At 43.5% G+C, this 16,334-nt stretch overlaps 1 long non-coding RNA gene across 4 annotated transcripts; it reads right to left on the bottom strand.

Moving 5' to 3' along the window:
- Window positions 1–1,250: 1,250 nt before the first annotated feature.
- On the bottom strand, window positions 1,251–6,522 carry LOC119320349. Of its 4 annotated transcripts, none has more exons than XR_005154939.1 (3): window positions 3,734–6,522; window positions 1,815–3,474; window positions 1,251–1,733 (listed from the first exon to the last, which is right to left on the bottom strand). It is a non-coding gene; the product is annotated as an uncharacterized LOC119320349 (long non-coding RNA). The 4 variants fall into 4 exon arrangements; XR_005154940.1 differs by having other exon boundaries at window positions 3,761–6,522; XR_005154938.1 differs by having other exon boundaries at window positions 1,815–2,122; window positions 3,261–6,520.
- Window positions 6,523–16,334: the final 9,812 nt, after the last annotated feature.

The raw sequence follows: 16,334 nt of genomic DNA, 5'->3' as shown, positions 1-16,334 counted from the left end.
GTCGGCGGGATGGCTCCGATATTAGATGCTTCTTCAAGTTTTGTTAGGGTTTGTGTCCTACTCGGCAAGGTGAGATGGCGGTGACTCTCTAAAGATGGAATAAAGTTCCACTGCATCCTCCCTTGTTCGTCTCTGCCTCCTCCCCTTGTTCCTCTCTGCCTCCTCCCCTGTTTGTCGCCATGGATGCTAGCTGAAGCTTGTCCGTCCTTGTTCTCTAGTTCCTCTCCTCCCCTGTTTGTCGCCATGGGCGCCCCACCTCCCTAGTTCCTCTCCTCCTCCAATAGTGTCTCAGTGTAACAGCGGCGCAAGCTCGTCTTCGAGTGTAACAGTGGCGCCATGCAGTGGCGGAGCTTGGGCCTAATCTTTGGAGGGGCAATGGGCTAAGGAGGGGCAAAACTATGAGGTTTAGCCTGTTTTTACTGAACATCCAGCACAAAAACTAACATGTATTAGGTGAATTTTTCTTGGGCTTGGGGGGCCACCGCCTAGGTTGGCCCCCATGAAGCTCCACTGGCGCCATGGACATGGACCACCTCGTCATGGCTCAGTGTAACAGTGGCACAAGCTCATCTTCGAGTCTTGTTCGATGTACATCATGTGTATTAATTTGGGACAGTGCATATGCATATGTACTGTACTTTATGTTATTTCTGAAGTACATGCCCTTTTTTGCTGCAACATATGTTCATGGACCAGAGGAATGAGAGGACGAAGCTGCTGCGAGAACTACTCAAGAGCACGATTTGGCACAGCCCGAAACTGAAGCATGCTCACAGCATTAGTACTAGCAGGAAAACAACACAGGGAATAATCCCAGGGGCCCAAATGGTGTACATTATACTCTTTGTAGGCATGTACTGATGCTCTAGAAAAGAGAATTCAGTTTAGTTGAGAATTTGTATGTGTACAAAGTGTTAGCTTTTCTTGCTGGTATGGTTGTCTCTGTTTAGTTGAGAAGAGAGAATTGAGAGAAAGCAATTTTTTAAGTCGATGTAAGTCTGAGTCCGCAACCTGCTGCCTATGGACACATATATGTAATCTGAATGCAATCTTTGATAGCTGACATGAATGAAAGCTTTTCTGAACTGACAATACTCTGTTATTACAACTACCATGGTTGAAAATTGGCAGCATTTTATTTACATTCAGCATCATTGTTGCAAACTGACATTATCAAAATTAAGAAATAAGACGTGCCCACAATTAACTGCACAATTTCAGCTTAAATTTAAAATAACACTTTCTTTGTAAACACAACAGGGAAATCACATAAGAACCAGTCATGCCCATATCACACCCACATCATCGAACAGTGCATGTGACACATAATAGGGAACAAGTGCTACCAGTAGTAGTTTTACATAATAATAAAGCATGAACCAGAGCATGCAAAACAATCAACCATGAACTACAAGTTCAGTTCTGTTTCACTATATGTAACTACAAGTTCATTTATTGCCATATAACAACCATGAGAATCCTGACTGGTTTGGCATTGGCTGAGATATCGACCCTGATGCTAATTGATAAGAAGATGCCATGGAAGGAGGTTAAGATGATTGTGTATGTGCTTTCCTTCTGTTCTTTGCTCTCTCATAGAAAGGTGCAGTGTCAGGATTATTTTGAGAAGTTGAGGCCTTCTTCTTCCTATTTGGTGGCTTAGATGTTGTAGGTGCTTGCTTTGTTGATGGACCAGGAGCTGAACTTTGTCGTCTTCATGGAACAGGAACTTGCTATGTTGAAAAGCAGTAAATGTTAGCACATTTTGCACATATCAGGAAAAAATGCAAGTAAAAGAAGAGAGAAAGGGGCACCTCTGTTCTTGCTTGATTGGCCTTTTCTCCTTGTAGCTGCTCTTGTTTAGATTCTTCGTCATTCATAACAACAAGAGCACCTGTGCCCTTTAAAGGAAACTTCCAGTACAAAGTTGTCACATTTAGTACTTCATCAGAATAGGAAACATGATCTGCAAGGTGTTTCTTCAACTATTGTAGACACATTTTGTCACACTCAATTGTGGACATTCCTGACCTTCCATTCAAATACTTCCATTCACTTTCATCATGATGCAATTCACCTCGGAAATGAAACCGAACAGATAGGTAATTGAGTGGTGTCATATCTGCAAAATAAACACATATACAAGTCCTTTGCAGTTTGCACATATGTAAGATTTAATCCATGTGCAATCAGACCCACAACATCACACACACACATATATGCCTTCTGGATATAGATCATTTCAATAGTCTAACCCCTAAATTGATGAACTCGACAGCAATCTACAAACAAGCATAAAAACCACATATTTCTGGCCGCACATATTATGATTTGCTTCTGAATTTTTTCAAATTTCTGAACTCATGAAACAGTGTTATTATATTTGAGTGATCACACACGTATGCTATTAAAAGAAAGTTTGATGTACTACTACACTGGTACGTGTGAGTTGTATTTTCATCCTAGCTACATTCCTACTCCACGACCCCATGAATATCTATGTTTATTGATCAAATACAAAGTACATGTTGCTGATCATAAATGCAAGCCATGGAGATTTTGACCCAGCTAGTAGTGCAAATAACCTGAAACCTGCAACTCACTATAACCCAGCCCAAACCTCCCTACGCCTCTCCACCCCATCCCCAATCTTCCAAAAAGATCGACTATGATACGTAAGTGCCAATCACCTTGAGCCATTGAGAGCTCGGGACTTACCTGCTCTGCCTCCCACAAAGCGCCGATCAAGCTACCAAAAAAACAGAGTGCCTCAAACATCTCTTTGTTCCCTATTCCCTGTATATCTCTCATACAACATACAACGTGCTTGATAGCTTATGTTCCCTGTTTCCTTTCACTACCAAGAGTAATTTAACTGACATATAAGCCCCATGGTACAACATTGTACAGTTTCAGTTTCTTCAGTCCTATCATGCATTGGGTGCTTGGCCATTCTTGGCAGCGTTTTTTCAGACTTGTTTGTCTATCTTAATGAATTGACATGCAGTTCCTCTACTGCATGGTCTAAAAATAACCTCCCGCAGATCATGTAAGATTGATTAAGGATTTTCATTTGCCCCAAACCCCTCTATCTGCCGCTCCAAATCAACAGGAACTACCCAAATCGAAGGGCTACAACAATCAAAGATCAATGCCACCCCAAAGCCCTATGTCCACCGCCCCAAACCCCAGCCCCAATCTTCACAACGCTTTACCACAGACCTAAAAAACAGCAGCGACCGGGACGTACGAGAACTAACCAGCTTGTCAACCAGCCGCCGTGACGCCCCCTACCCCAGGCTCTGTTCGACGCTAGGATCAAGAGGGTCCAGCGTGGCAATCAAATCCAATTTCCTTAACCGGAAACTTGTCACGTAGGCAAAACTGCTCGCAAAAACCACCATAATCAGTGACAGGGGGTGATTTGCCTAGTTTTGGAAAGTCCAGGGGTTTCCTGTGTTCCTGGGTTATAATCTGGAGAGGGAAACCACTATTAGTGGTGGACAGATTTTCAAGTAGCAAGCAAGACAAATTAAATAACTGAACCTATCAAAGTCAGTGGAACTGGTTCTTTTCTTAAGAAAAGAAACAAAAAAACTTATAACCCCAACATTATTTATTATAATGCAGAACAATGAAGAAGAATCAATTACTGCTACAAAACAGCTAAAAACAAGTTCCTCGACAAAGAAAATGAAAATTTTCTCGATTAGCAAGACCATAAGCAAATTACCTGTTGTATTTTTTTGGAACATATTACCTGTTGTAATTGACTTTAGTCATGCCATGAAACCTTCATACTCCGTACTTGATATCAATCTCCACAGTCTTTCTCAAACAATTGGGAATAAATGCTCATTTCTGTATCCATGCTTATCCAGAAGTTTATATTGTACACATGTGGCATTTTCAGTATGGGTTCACCTGTTCATGACTCCTTTACATGTCAGTTAGATACCAGAGTAACTTCGGCAGCAAATTTAGCTCCTGCAGATCAAGAGGCATCCTAGCCCCCCGGCTGTTCCATCTCTCCATGTGTGTCCCATATCTCTCAGACAAAAGTAACAACAACAACCAGTCCAATCCCTATCTTTCTTTCTCTACAGAAGGTGTAGTAAAATATTGATGGCTACATATCTTCAAGAAGGCTTTCTGAAAAAAAGAAGTTAGCTTGAAGGAGAGGTAACACTCACACTATTGTAGGCCACACATCTTTCACGAAGTGCAAACAAAAGAATAGATATAACTGGATAGCTATTAACATAGAAGAATAGGCTGGGCAACATCAGTTATACAATACTCGACAAAAACTCGAGAAAAAATGTGTTTGATGAATTCTTTTATGTCATGAAACGGCACCAAAGAAGATGAATCTTTGTTCCGAAAAATATTGAAGGTAGAATGTATAGACGTCTAGTACTAATAATTTGGTACATTATATATGAACACAATGTCGCTCAACAACTTTAGAAAATGGTCAACCGAAATAAGAAGCATGGTATCGAATCTTCCCCAATGATCTGATTAAACAAAACAACAATCAAATAGTTGGGTCTTATATATGTGTCGTTTTAAGAAACGATAACAGACATAAGGAGCATATTCTAAACATCGAAGTCATTATTAAACTTGTTCAGAGGCAAAAAGGGAGTGTCGAAAATTACCTGTGTCGTAGTTGAAATGATAAATTATAGTGATCAGGTGAGTCATCAAATCTAAGGCTAGAAGCTTCTAATTACAAGGGGAGAGAATTCGGCATCATAAACAATTTCTAGCAAGACCTTTTTCCCTGTGTGTTTTTCGTCAATTATATTTTCAACCTACAACACTTCAATATTATTTCTTCGTGCCCTCAAAAAAAAAATACACCAGATTGTTATTAGCACCTATGAGATATGAGTATTAGAAATACACCAGCACCTATGCACTTTTGTCATCTTGCTGAGGATTGTGATAAGCGTCCAAGGCACGTTGTGACCTCTAAGCATGTCAAAACACATGCATAACTGCACTTTATTGCGTTTCCAGCATACATAGTTCCATTTTGTTATTACTTATGTTCAGAATCATTTGAAGTTCCAGAAACAATCCAATTTCATCTATCATAGCTCTGAGTTGCATACACAAACTAATCAAACATTATTTATCAGAATAAACAACATTCATGCATCAGGAGTCAGGAGTCAGTACATCAAACAAGAAGAAAGCAGGGACAACCTTACCTTAATATTTTCACCAAAAACCATGATACTTGGTTGAGTAAGCCACTCCATAGACATTATCTATCATATGGATGCAAATGCCACTAAATTCAGATGCACCATACTTCTAGAAGGTACATTGACTATATAGGTACTGGAGTGCAAAACTTAAGTGATTTCATTCTTAAACACTACATTAGAATCAAATACACATGAACGCTAGAAAATTTAGTCCACTTTTTTTTGGCAATGGAGACAACCAGACAAATTAATTTAGCTAGGGGAATGCAACAATTGGAGCAGAGCAATGCGGATGAAGTTGATGCTAAGCCATTCGTACATTCAAATTATGTACTGAACACCTAGAAAATTAGAGGGCAACGCAGACTAAACCTACAGCCGCACCTAATTAATGATGCAGTTCCCAAATTAGGTGGTAGTTCTGCATCTCACCCTGTATAATTGTTTCCAGTGAGATCTCGTGACCGCTGAGCGGGGAGTTTGCAGCGCCAGGCACAGAGGAACTACGGCTGGGAAGACACCAAATTGTGAGGGGTTACACAATGACAAACTTGAGGGAGATGTGGAGCTAGGCTGACCGTGGGTGTAGGAGTAGGGCGTGACAGCGGGTAAACGGAATCGAGGAGGGCGGCAGAATTAGGCCAAGATGATAGACTATAGCGGCAGAGGGAACCGAGCACGGGGTCGACTTCCCGTGTCCTTGTGGCCCCTCGGGCGGCCTGAATCAGCCCAGAAACTTCATGTCGGAGGAGATCGCCGGCACAGTAACACGGTTGACACAGGCAAAGAAAGTGCGACCCGATGATGAAGAGGCCGAGGGCGTCGGACATGGCCGTGGCTGACACTGGCGGCGGGATCATCGCAGGTGGCGTTGTGGGGGCTCCTGGGTGTTGTGCGCCCCCGGAAAACAACCTCACCTGGCAGCACGTGACGGGGATCTCGACAGCGGATGCGGTGGGGGCTCCTGCCTACCGTGGCCCTCGGCTGCGACCACGGGCACGGAGGCCTCGGCGACCCTCGCACGCACCGCGGCCCCTCCCCGTGCGCCCGCCCCTTTCCTGGCGTACAGCACAGCCGGCAGGGCCTTGTTGCGCCGCTCCTCGCTGCCTACCCTGCAGCTTGGGTTCCTAGCGCCATTCCCTCGGGTTCCGCGCAGGTGGGGGCGGCGTGGTCCCATGGTGACCTGGAGATCTGCAATGGAGGCGGCGGCGGCGATCACTGATGTTGGCAGAGGAGCAAGATATTGGGAGGTAGAGGGCTACGCGATGGCGGCGACGGCGTGCTTCAGGATCGACCAACCAAATAGATCTAGATCGAGGGGGAAAAAACCACGAGGTGGTGCGGGAGGGATGAAAAAAAACAGCGAAAAAAAAAACGGACGAAAAAAACCCGTCTCTGGTGGGACGAAAATTACCGGCGGGGACTATCAACTGCTCCATTAAGAGTAGAGACTAGAGGTGGAGTAGTGGTAGAGTAGTTTATATTTTCTTTTCATACAGTACCAGTTAGTCATGCTTCAAAACTGAACGGCACGCCACTAAAAAAATAGAGTCGAGAAATAATGCGGCACTTCGAGCCAACGCGGCTAGATCGCATTTTGCACGGGAAATGACACACCATGTTTTGTTGACATGTGGTCCCGTTCCAACAAGTCAATGAGACGACGGCGAGTCCTTTTGTACAATGACATGTGTTCACTTCCTTTGTTCCTACGAAGAGAGTACTTGTTCTAAATGATGTGCCGCTGCAAGAGCAGCCTATATTAATTAACCATGCTCCAAAAAGGTGGACCAACTTTGACTATAGTATACTACTGTACTAGGTTAGTAGGTGACCTTGCGCTTGGCTCTTCTCCTCTTCCGGAAGTCGAACAATAATGATGGTACTATAGTAGTACTTCTGGCAATCTGACACCAAATGAACTGTTGCACATCCACCGCTTGTAAGCAAAAGTTTCTCCTCGTGCTTCGAGCCACCGCCCACGCGCTGGCGAGGGAGAAGGCGTAGGCTAGTCACAGTGGGAAGTAACTTAGACTAGTAACATGTATAAGTTACTAGTCTATGTTACTACCTTCATAGTGGAGAGTAACATATGTGTGGCAGTTCAAGCCGTATGTTATTAAGATGTAGACTCATTTTGCCTTGGGATGCGTTATGTTATAGTAACATATTATGTTACTCCAAACAACTCTCTCCTCATTAACTACATGCAGCATATGCAAACTTTTCTTGGGATATGTTATATTACTTGCTATGTTACTAGTACTAGAGGTGGAGTAGTGGTAGAGTAGTTTATATTTTCTCTTCATACAGTACCAGTTAGTCGTGCTTCAAAACTGAACGGCACACCATTAAAAAATAGGGTCGAGAAATAATGCGGCAGTTCGGGCCAACGCGGCCAGATCGCATTTTGCACGAGAAATGACACACCGTGTTTCATTGACATGTGGTCCCATTCCAACATGTCAGTGAGACGACGAGAGTCCTTTTGTACAATTTCTGAATGGACGTCTATGTAGGCCGGCGCGCCTCTTCGTGTATCATGGCAACCGTCCACCGCCTCTTCACCTTTCCCTCTCGATTTGGAACTGCTGTCGTACGCTCTTCCTCCCTCCTCCATTTGCCTTTACCCTTCCTTCTGCCATTGTTCGATCGTCTTCTTCATGGAGGGAACAAGCCGGAAACAACCCCGTTATTCTTGCCCTGATCCGAAAGATGACCTGGTGAAGGAACTCATTGATCGGTGCGATGTCATCACCTCGGCTAGCATGGCAGGTTTATTCAAGACCATTCTCAACTCAACTAATAACATCATTATAAACAACCCAAGGGTCTAGGAGTGGTTTTATCTCCCTTATCTTCTTTGCTATAAGCCTGTTTGCATGGGCGCGGACAATGGAAGCCTCGCCTTGTGCAAGTTGATGCCGCTTGATAATGATACGTGTGATGTTAAGGTGCCATCGCTTAAGGATAAGGCCAGGGTTGGCACAAATGGAGATTGCGTTGTTTATATTGGGTACAACTACGAGTGGGAACTTGTGAATGTGTACACTCGTCATCGGATTCCACTTCCAAAAATCTCAGAGTGCCCTGAGGTTGAGAACACAGATGATCTACGTACGTTCGAATAGGATCATGGTGACTCTCGTCTACGAAAGATAGCAATTTGTCGAGTTCCCAACCGCTCTTGGGATTACAATAACTTAGGAGTTGTTGCTATCTTCGACAAGCTTGTTGCCGTCGTTACTGCTTCCACGGCTCGTCCATGGATATTGCTCAAAAATCAATTTCTATACACATATGAGTATTGTGATGCAATTGCATACGAGAGTCTTGTGTTTGCTGCCACCACTCGTGGCACTGTTTTCGCATGGCATCCTTATGGTTTCGGTACATTTCTCTTCCACCGTAATGATAATTGTTTCATCCACATGCATGCGGGTTAGCAAGTTTCCCTTTACTAATTAACCTTCTTGAGTTTCCAAGGTCCTGTGAACATTCCACCACCTATACTTGAAAAAAATTATAACCAAGGGTGAGATGACAATGGTGATGATCACGAGCATGAGGACGAGAAGAACATATATATTTAGTGGCACCTAGCAACTAATTCAGATGGATCACCTCTTGTCTGTATACAGTGCATTGATATTGTTACTACTGAGGGAGCATGTGTTGTCTCCCATGGTTGCCCTCTCCATACCTATTCCAACACCCATTGCAGGGTATTCAGGATGGATACTAGTGTGCTAGCGCCAACACTTTCTCCATGGTCCAGTATTGATAGTCTTGGGAAAAACTCACTCTTCCTTGGACAAAACTATCGAATGATGGTGAAAGGCGATCCAGCTGCTGTTGACACAACGTTACTACCATTTATGAGAAGCAACTATATTTATACTTCAGACATTGCCATGGTCCCTACCTTAGTCCTGATATATGCCGCTTCAGCCTGGATGATCAGTCCTATGTTGCTCTCAATATTGACAATAGCTGGCCCTTCCCACAGCACCTATGGTTCAAAGAAAGCGTTTCCAATGCCAAGGATTGGTTGAGCTGAAGTTCATTTCATTGCTTGTTATTTGTTGTGTGATGAAAACTTTAGTATTTGTAGAATGTTTTGTTGGAAATACTCTATAATCCAACATGTATCCTCGTTGTCGTTGTGTGTTGATGACTTGTTGTATGTAATGACTGGTACATTTGCAAATGCATGTCATAAACTCAACTTATGAATGGTTTTCTAGTCACTTCTTGGAGTGTGAGTACCGTAGTAGTATAGCCAGCATCCGGTTAGTATATGAAGTTGCCACATCACATAGATCCAACCTAATATTGGAGTATGCTAGCCCTCGGTCGGCGCGCCGCTTCAAATGGCGGACGAAGTGAGAGGTCGTGTCTGCCCTTACCCCCTTGACCGTGTAAGTTCGGCTTTGAGGAAAACATTATCCTTGATGGTGTATGTTACCTTGTGTCCAGATCTGATATGCCACGTGTACCAGATGAATGACTCCAAGTTCGACCATCATGATGCTAGGTGCGAGCCGAGGAACACTGTTGGAGAGACCCCCCTCATAATTTTCCTATATTGGTCATTTGATTCATAGGATGGAATGCTATAGGATTTTTTTTCCCTATGTAATCATGTATTAATTGGCAATCTAGCATCCACTCCAACTTTTTTTTCACTTCCTTTGTTCCTACGAAGAGAGTACTTGTTCTAAATGATGTGCCGCTGCAAGAGCAGCCTATATTAATTAACCATGCTCCAAAAAGGTGGACCAACTTTGGCTATAGTATACTACTGTACTAGGTTAGTAGGTGACCTTGCGCTTGGCTCTTCTCCTCTTCCGGAAGTCGAACAATAATGATGGTACTATAGTAGTACTTCTGGCAATCTGACACCAAATGAACTGTTGCACATCCACCGCTTGTAAGCAAAAGTTTCTCCTCGTGCTTCGAGCCACCGCCCACGCGCTGGCGAGGGAGAAGGCGTAGGCTAGTCACAGTGGGAAGTAACTTAGACTAGTAACATGTATAAGTTACTAGTCTATGTTACTACCTTCATAGTGGAGAGTAACATATGTGTGGCAGTTCAAGCCGTATGTTATTAAGATGTAGACTCATTTTGCCTTGGGATGCGTTATGTTATAGTAACATATTATGTTACCTTAAACAACTCTCTCCTCATTAACTACATGCAGCATATGCAAACTTTTCTTGGGATATGTTATATTACTTGCTATGTTACTAGTACTAGAGGTGGAGTAGTGGTAGAGTAGTTTATATTTTCTCTTCATACAGTACCAGTTAGTCGTGCTTCAAAACTGAACGGCACACCATTAAAAAATAGGGTCGAGAAATAATGCGGCAGTTCGGGCCAACGCGGCCAGATCGCATTTTGCACGAGAAATGACACACCGTGTTTCATTGACATGTGGTCCCATTCCAACATGTCAGTGAGACGACGAGAGTCCTTTTGTACAATTTCTGAATGGACGTCTATGTAGGCCGGGGCGCCTCTTCGTGTATCATGGCAACCGTCCACCGCCTCTTCACCTTTCCCTCTCGATTTGGAACTGCTGTCGTACGCTCTTCCTCCCTCCTCCATTTGCCTTTACCCTTCCTTCTGCCATTGTTCGATCATCTTCTTCATGGAGGGAACAAGCCGGAAACAACCCCGTTATTCTTGCCCTGATCTGAAAGATGACATGGTGAAGGAACTCATTGATCGGTGCGATGTCATCACCTCGGCTAGCATGGCAGGTTTATTCAAGACCATTCTCAACTCAACTAATAACATCATTATAAACAACCCAAGGGTCTAGGAGTGGTTTTATCTCCCTTATCTTCTTTGCTATAAGCCTGTTTGCATGGGCGCGGACAATGGAAGCCTCGCCTTGTGCAAGTTGATGCCGCTTGATAATGATACGTGTGATGTTAAGGTGCCATCGCTTAAGGATAAGGCCAGGGTTGGCACAAATGGAGATTGCGTTGTTTATATTGGGTACAACTACGAGTGGGAACTTGTGAATGTGTACACTCGTCATCGGATTCCACTTCCAAAAATCTCAGAGTGCCCTGAGGTTGAGAACACAGATGATCTACGTACGTTCGAATAGGATCATGGTGACTCTCGTCTACGAAAGATAGCAATTTGTCGAGTTCCCAACCGCTCTTGGGATTACAATAACTTAGGAGTTGTTGCTATCTTCGACAAGCTTGTTGCCGTTGTTACTGCTTCCACGGCTCGTCCATGGATATTGCTCAAAAATCAATTTCTATACACATATGAGTATTGTGATGCAATTGCATACGAGAGTCTTGTGTTTGCTGCCACCACTCGTGGCACTGTTTTCGCATGGCATCCTTATGGTTTCGGTACATTTCTCTTCCACCGTAATGATAATTGTTTCATCCACATGCATGCAGGTTAGCAAGTTTCCTTTTACTAATTAACCTTCTTGAGTTTCCAAGGTCCTGTGAACATTCCACCACCTATACTTGAAAAAAATTATAACCAAGGGTGAGATGACAATGGTGATGATCACGAGCATGAGGACGAGAAGAACATATATATTTAGTGGCACCTAGCAACTAATTCAGATGGATCACCTCTTGTCTGTATACAGTGCATTGATATTGTTACTACTGAGGGAGCATGTGTTGTCTCCCATGGTTGCCCTCTCCATACCTATTCCAACACCCATTGCAGGGTATTCAGGATGGATAGTAGTGTGCTAGTGCCAACACTTTCTCCATGGTCCAGTATTGATAGTCTTGGGAAAAACTCACTCTTCCTTGGACAAAACTATCGAATGATGGTGAAAGGCGATCCAGCTGCTATTGACACAACGTTACTACCATTTATGAGAAGCAACTATATTTATACTTCAGACATTGCCGTGGTCCCTACCTTAGTCCTGATATATGCCGCTTCAGCCTGGATGATCAGTCCTATGTTGCTCTCAATATTGACAATAGCTGGCCCTTCCCACAGCACCTATGGTTCAAAGAAAGCGTTTCCAATGCCAAGGATTGGTTGAGCTGAAGTTCATTTCATTGCTTGTTATTTGTTGTGTGATGAAAACTTTAGTATTTGTAGAATGTTTTGTTGGAAATACTCAATAATCCAACATGTATCCTCGTTGTCGTTGTGTGTTGATGACTTGTTGTATGTAATGACTGGTACATTTGCAAATGCATGTCATAAACTCAACTTATGAATGGTTTTCTAGTCACTTCTTGGAGTGTGAGTACCGTAGTAGTATAGCCAGCATCCGGTTAGTATATGAAGTTGCCACATCACATAGAGCCAACCTAATATTGGAGTATGCTAGCCCTCGGTCGGCGCGCCGCTTCAAATGGCGGACGAAGTGAGAGGTCGTGTCTGCCCTTACCCCCTTGACCGTGTAAGTTCGGCTTTGAGGAAAACATTATCCTTGATGGTGTATGTTACCTTGTGTCCAGATCTGATATGCCACGTGTACCAGATGAATGACTCCAAGTTCGACCATCATGATGCTAGGTGCGAGCCGAGGAACACTGTTGGAGAGACCCCCCTCATAATTTTCCTATATTGGTCATTTGATTCATAGGATGGAATGCTATAGGATTTTTTTCCCTATGTAATCATGTTTTAATTGGCAATCTAGCATCCACTCCAACTTTTTTTTCACTTCCTTTGTTCCTACGAAGAGAGTACTTGTTCTAAATGATGTGCCGCTGCAAGAGCAGCCTATATTAATTAACCATGCTCCAAAAAGGTGGACCAACTTTGGCTATAGTATACTACTGTACTAGGTTAGTAGGTGACCTTGCGCTTGGCTCTTCTCCTCTTCCGGAAGTCGAACAATAATGATGGTACTATAGTAGTACTTCTGGCAATCTGACACCAAATGAACTGTTGCACATCCACCGCTTGTAAGCAAAAGTTTCTCCTCGTGCTTCGAGCCACCGCCCACGCGCTGGCGAGGGAGAAGGCGTAGGCTAGTCACAGTGGGAAGTAACTTAGACTAGTAACATGTATAAGTTACTAGTCTATGTTACTACCTTCATAGTGGAGAGTAACATATGTGTGGCAGTTCAAGCCGTATGTTATTAAGATGTAGACTCATTTTGCCTTGGGATGCGTTATGTTATAGTAACATATTATGTTACTCCAAACAACTCTCTCCTCATTAACTACATGCAGCATATGCAAACTTTTCTTGGGATATGTTATATTACTTGCTATGTTACTAGTACTAGAGGTGGAGTAGTGGTAGAGTAGTTTATATTTTCTCTTCATACAGTACCAGTTAGTCGTGCTTCAAAACTGAACGGCACACCATTAAAAAATAGGGTCGAGAAATAATGCGGCAGTTCGGGCCAACGCGGCCAGATCGCATTTTGCACGAGAAATGACACACCGTGTTTCATTGACATGTGGTCCCATTCCAACATGTCAGTGAGACGACGAGAGTCCTTTTGTACAATTTCTGAATGGACGTCTATGTAGGCCGGGGCGCCTCTTCGTGTATCATGGCAACCGTCCACCGCCTCTTCACCTTTCCCTCTCGATTTGGAACTGCTGTCGTACGCTCTTCCTCCCTCCTCCATTTGCCTTTACCCTTCCTTCTGCCATTGTTCGATCGTCTTCTTCATGGAGGGAACAAGCCGGAAACAACCCCGTTATTGTTGCCCTGATCTGAACGACGACATGGTGAAGGAACTCATTGATCGGTGCGATGTCATCACCTCGGCTAGCATGGCAGGTTTATTCAAGACCATTCTCAACTCAACTAATAACATCATTATAAACAACCCAAGGGTCTAGGAGTGGTTTTATCTCCCTTATCTTCTTTGCTATAAGCCTGTTTGCATGGGCGCGGACAATGGAAGCCTCGCCTTGTGCAAGTTGATGCCGCTTGATAATGATATGTGTGATGTTAAGGTGCCATCGCTTAAGGATAAGGCCAGGGTTGGCACAAATGGAGATTGCGTTGTTTATATTGGGTACAACTACGAGTGGGAACTTGTGAATGTGTACACTCGTCATCGGATTCCACTTCCAAAAATCTCAGAGTGCCCTGAGGTTGAGAACACAGATGATCTACGTACGTTCGAATAGGATCATGGTGACTCTCGTCTACGAAAGATAGCAATTTGTCGAGTTCCCAACCGCTCTTGGGATTACAATAACTTAGGAGTTGTTGCTATCTTCGACAAGCTTGTTGCCGTCGTTACTGCTTCCACGGCTCGTCCATGGATATTGCTCAAAAATCAATTTCTATACACATATGAGTATTGTGATGCAATTGCATACGAGAGTCTTGTGTTTGCTGCCACCACTCGTGGCACTGTTTTCGCATGGCATCCTTATGGTTTCGGTACATTTCTCTTCCACCGTAATGATAATTGTTTCATCCACATGCATGCGGGTTAGCAAGTTTCCCTTTACTAATTAACCTTCTTGAGTTTCCAAGGTCCTGTGAACATTCCACCACCTATACTTGAAAAAAATTATAACCAAGGGTGAGATGACAATGGTGATGATCACGAGCATGAGGACGAGAAGAACATATATATTTAGTGGCACCTAGCAACTAATTCAGATGGATCACCTCTTGTCTGTATACAGTGCATTGATATTGTTACTACTGAGGGAGCATGTGTTGTCTCCCATGGTTGCCCTCTCCATACCTATTCCAACACCCATTGCAGGGTATTCAGGATGGATACTAGTGTGCTAGCGCCAACACTTTCTCCATGGTCCAGTATTGATAGTCTTGGGAAAAACTCACTCTTCCTTGGACAAAACTATCGAATGATGGTGAAAGGCGACCCAGCTGCTGTTGACACAACGTTACTACCATTTATGAGAAGCAACTATATTTATACTTCAGACATTGCCGTGGTCCCTACCTTAGTCCTGATATATGCCGCTTCAGCCTGGATGATCAGTCCTATGTTGCTCTCAATATTGACAATAGCTGGCCCTTCCCACAGCACCTATGGTTCAAAGAAAGCGTTTCCAATGCCAAGAATTGGTTGAGCTGAAGTTCATTTCATTGCTTGTTATTTGTTGTGTGATGAAAACTTTAGTATTTGTAGAATGTTTTGTTGGAAATACTCTATAATCCAACATGTATCCTCGTTGTCGTTGTGTGTTGATGACTTGTTGTATGTAATGACTGGTACATTTGCAAATGCATGTCATAAACTCAACTTATGAATGGTTTTCTAGTCACTTCTTGGAGTGTGAGTACCGTAGTAGTATAGCCAGCATCCGGTTAGTATATGAAGTTGCCACATCACATAGAGCCAACCTAATATTGGAGTATGCTAGCCCTCGGTCGGCGCGCCGCTTCAAATGGCGGACGAAGTGAGAGGTCGTGTCTGCCCTTAACCCCTTGACCGTGTAAGTTCGGCTTTAAGGAAAACATTATCCTTGATGGTGTATGTTACCTTGTGTCCAGATCTGATATGCCACGTGTACCAGATGAATGACTCCAAGTTCGACCATCATGATGCTAGGTGCGAGCCGAGGAACACTGTTGGAGAGACCCCCCTCATAATTTTCCTATATTGGTCATTTGATTCATAGGATGGAATGCTATAGGATTTTTTTCCCTATGTAATCATGTTTTAATTGGCAATCTAGCATCCACTCCAACTTTTTTTTCACTTCCTTTGTTCCTACGAAGAGAGTACTTGTTCTAAATGATGTGCCGCTGCAAGAGCAGCCTATATTAATTAACCATGCTCCAAAAAGGTGGACCAACTTTGGCTATAGTAAACTACTGTACTAGGTTAGTAGGTGACCTTGCGCTTGGCTCTTCTCCTCTTCCGGAAGTCGAACAATAATGATGGTACTATAGTAGTACTTCTGGCAATCTGACACCAAATGAACTGTTGCACATCCACCGCTTGTAAGCAAAAGTTTCTCCTCGTGCTTCGAGCCACCGCCCACGCGCTGGCGAGGGAGAAGGCGTAGGCTAGTCACAGTGGGAAGTAACTTAGACTAGTAACATGTATAAGTTACTAGTCTATGTTACTACCTTCATAGTGGAGAGTAACATATGTGTGGCAGTTCAAGCCGTATGTTATTAAGATGTAGACTCATTTTGC

This window comes from Triticum dicoccoides, chromosome 6B (assembly GCF_002162155.2).
Source record: "Triticum dicoccoides isolate Atlit2015 ecotype Zavitan chromosome 6B, WEW_v2.0, whole genome shotgun sequence".
Taxonomy (NCBI): domain Eukaryota; kingdom Viridiplantae; phylum Streptophyta; class Magnoliopsida; order Poales; family Poaceae; genus Triticum; species Triticum dicoccoides.
The sequence above is the reverse complement of the archived record's forward strand: the minus strand, read 5'-3'. Positions and strand labels throughout refer to the sequence as shown.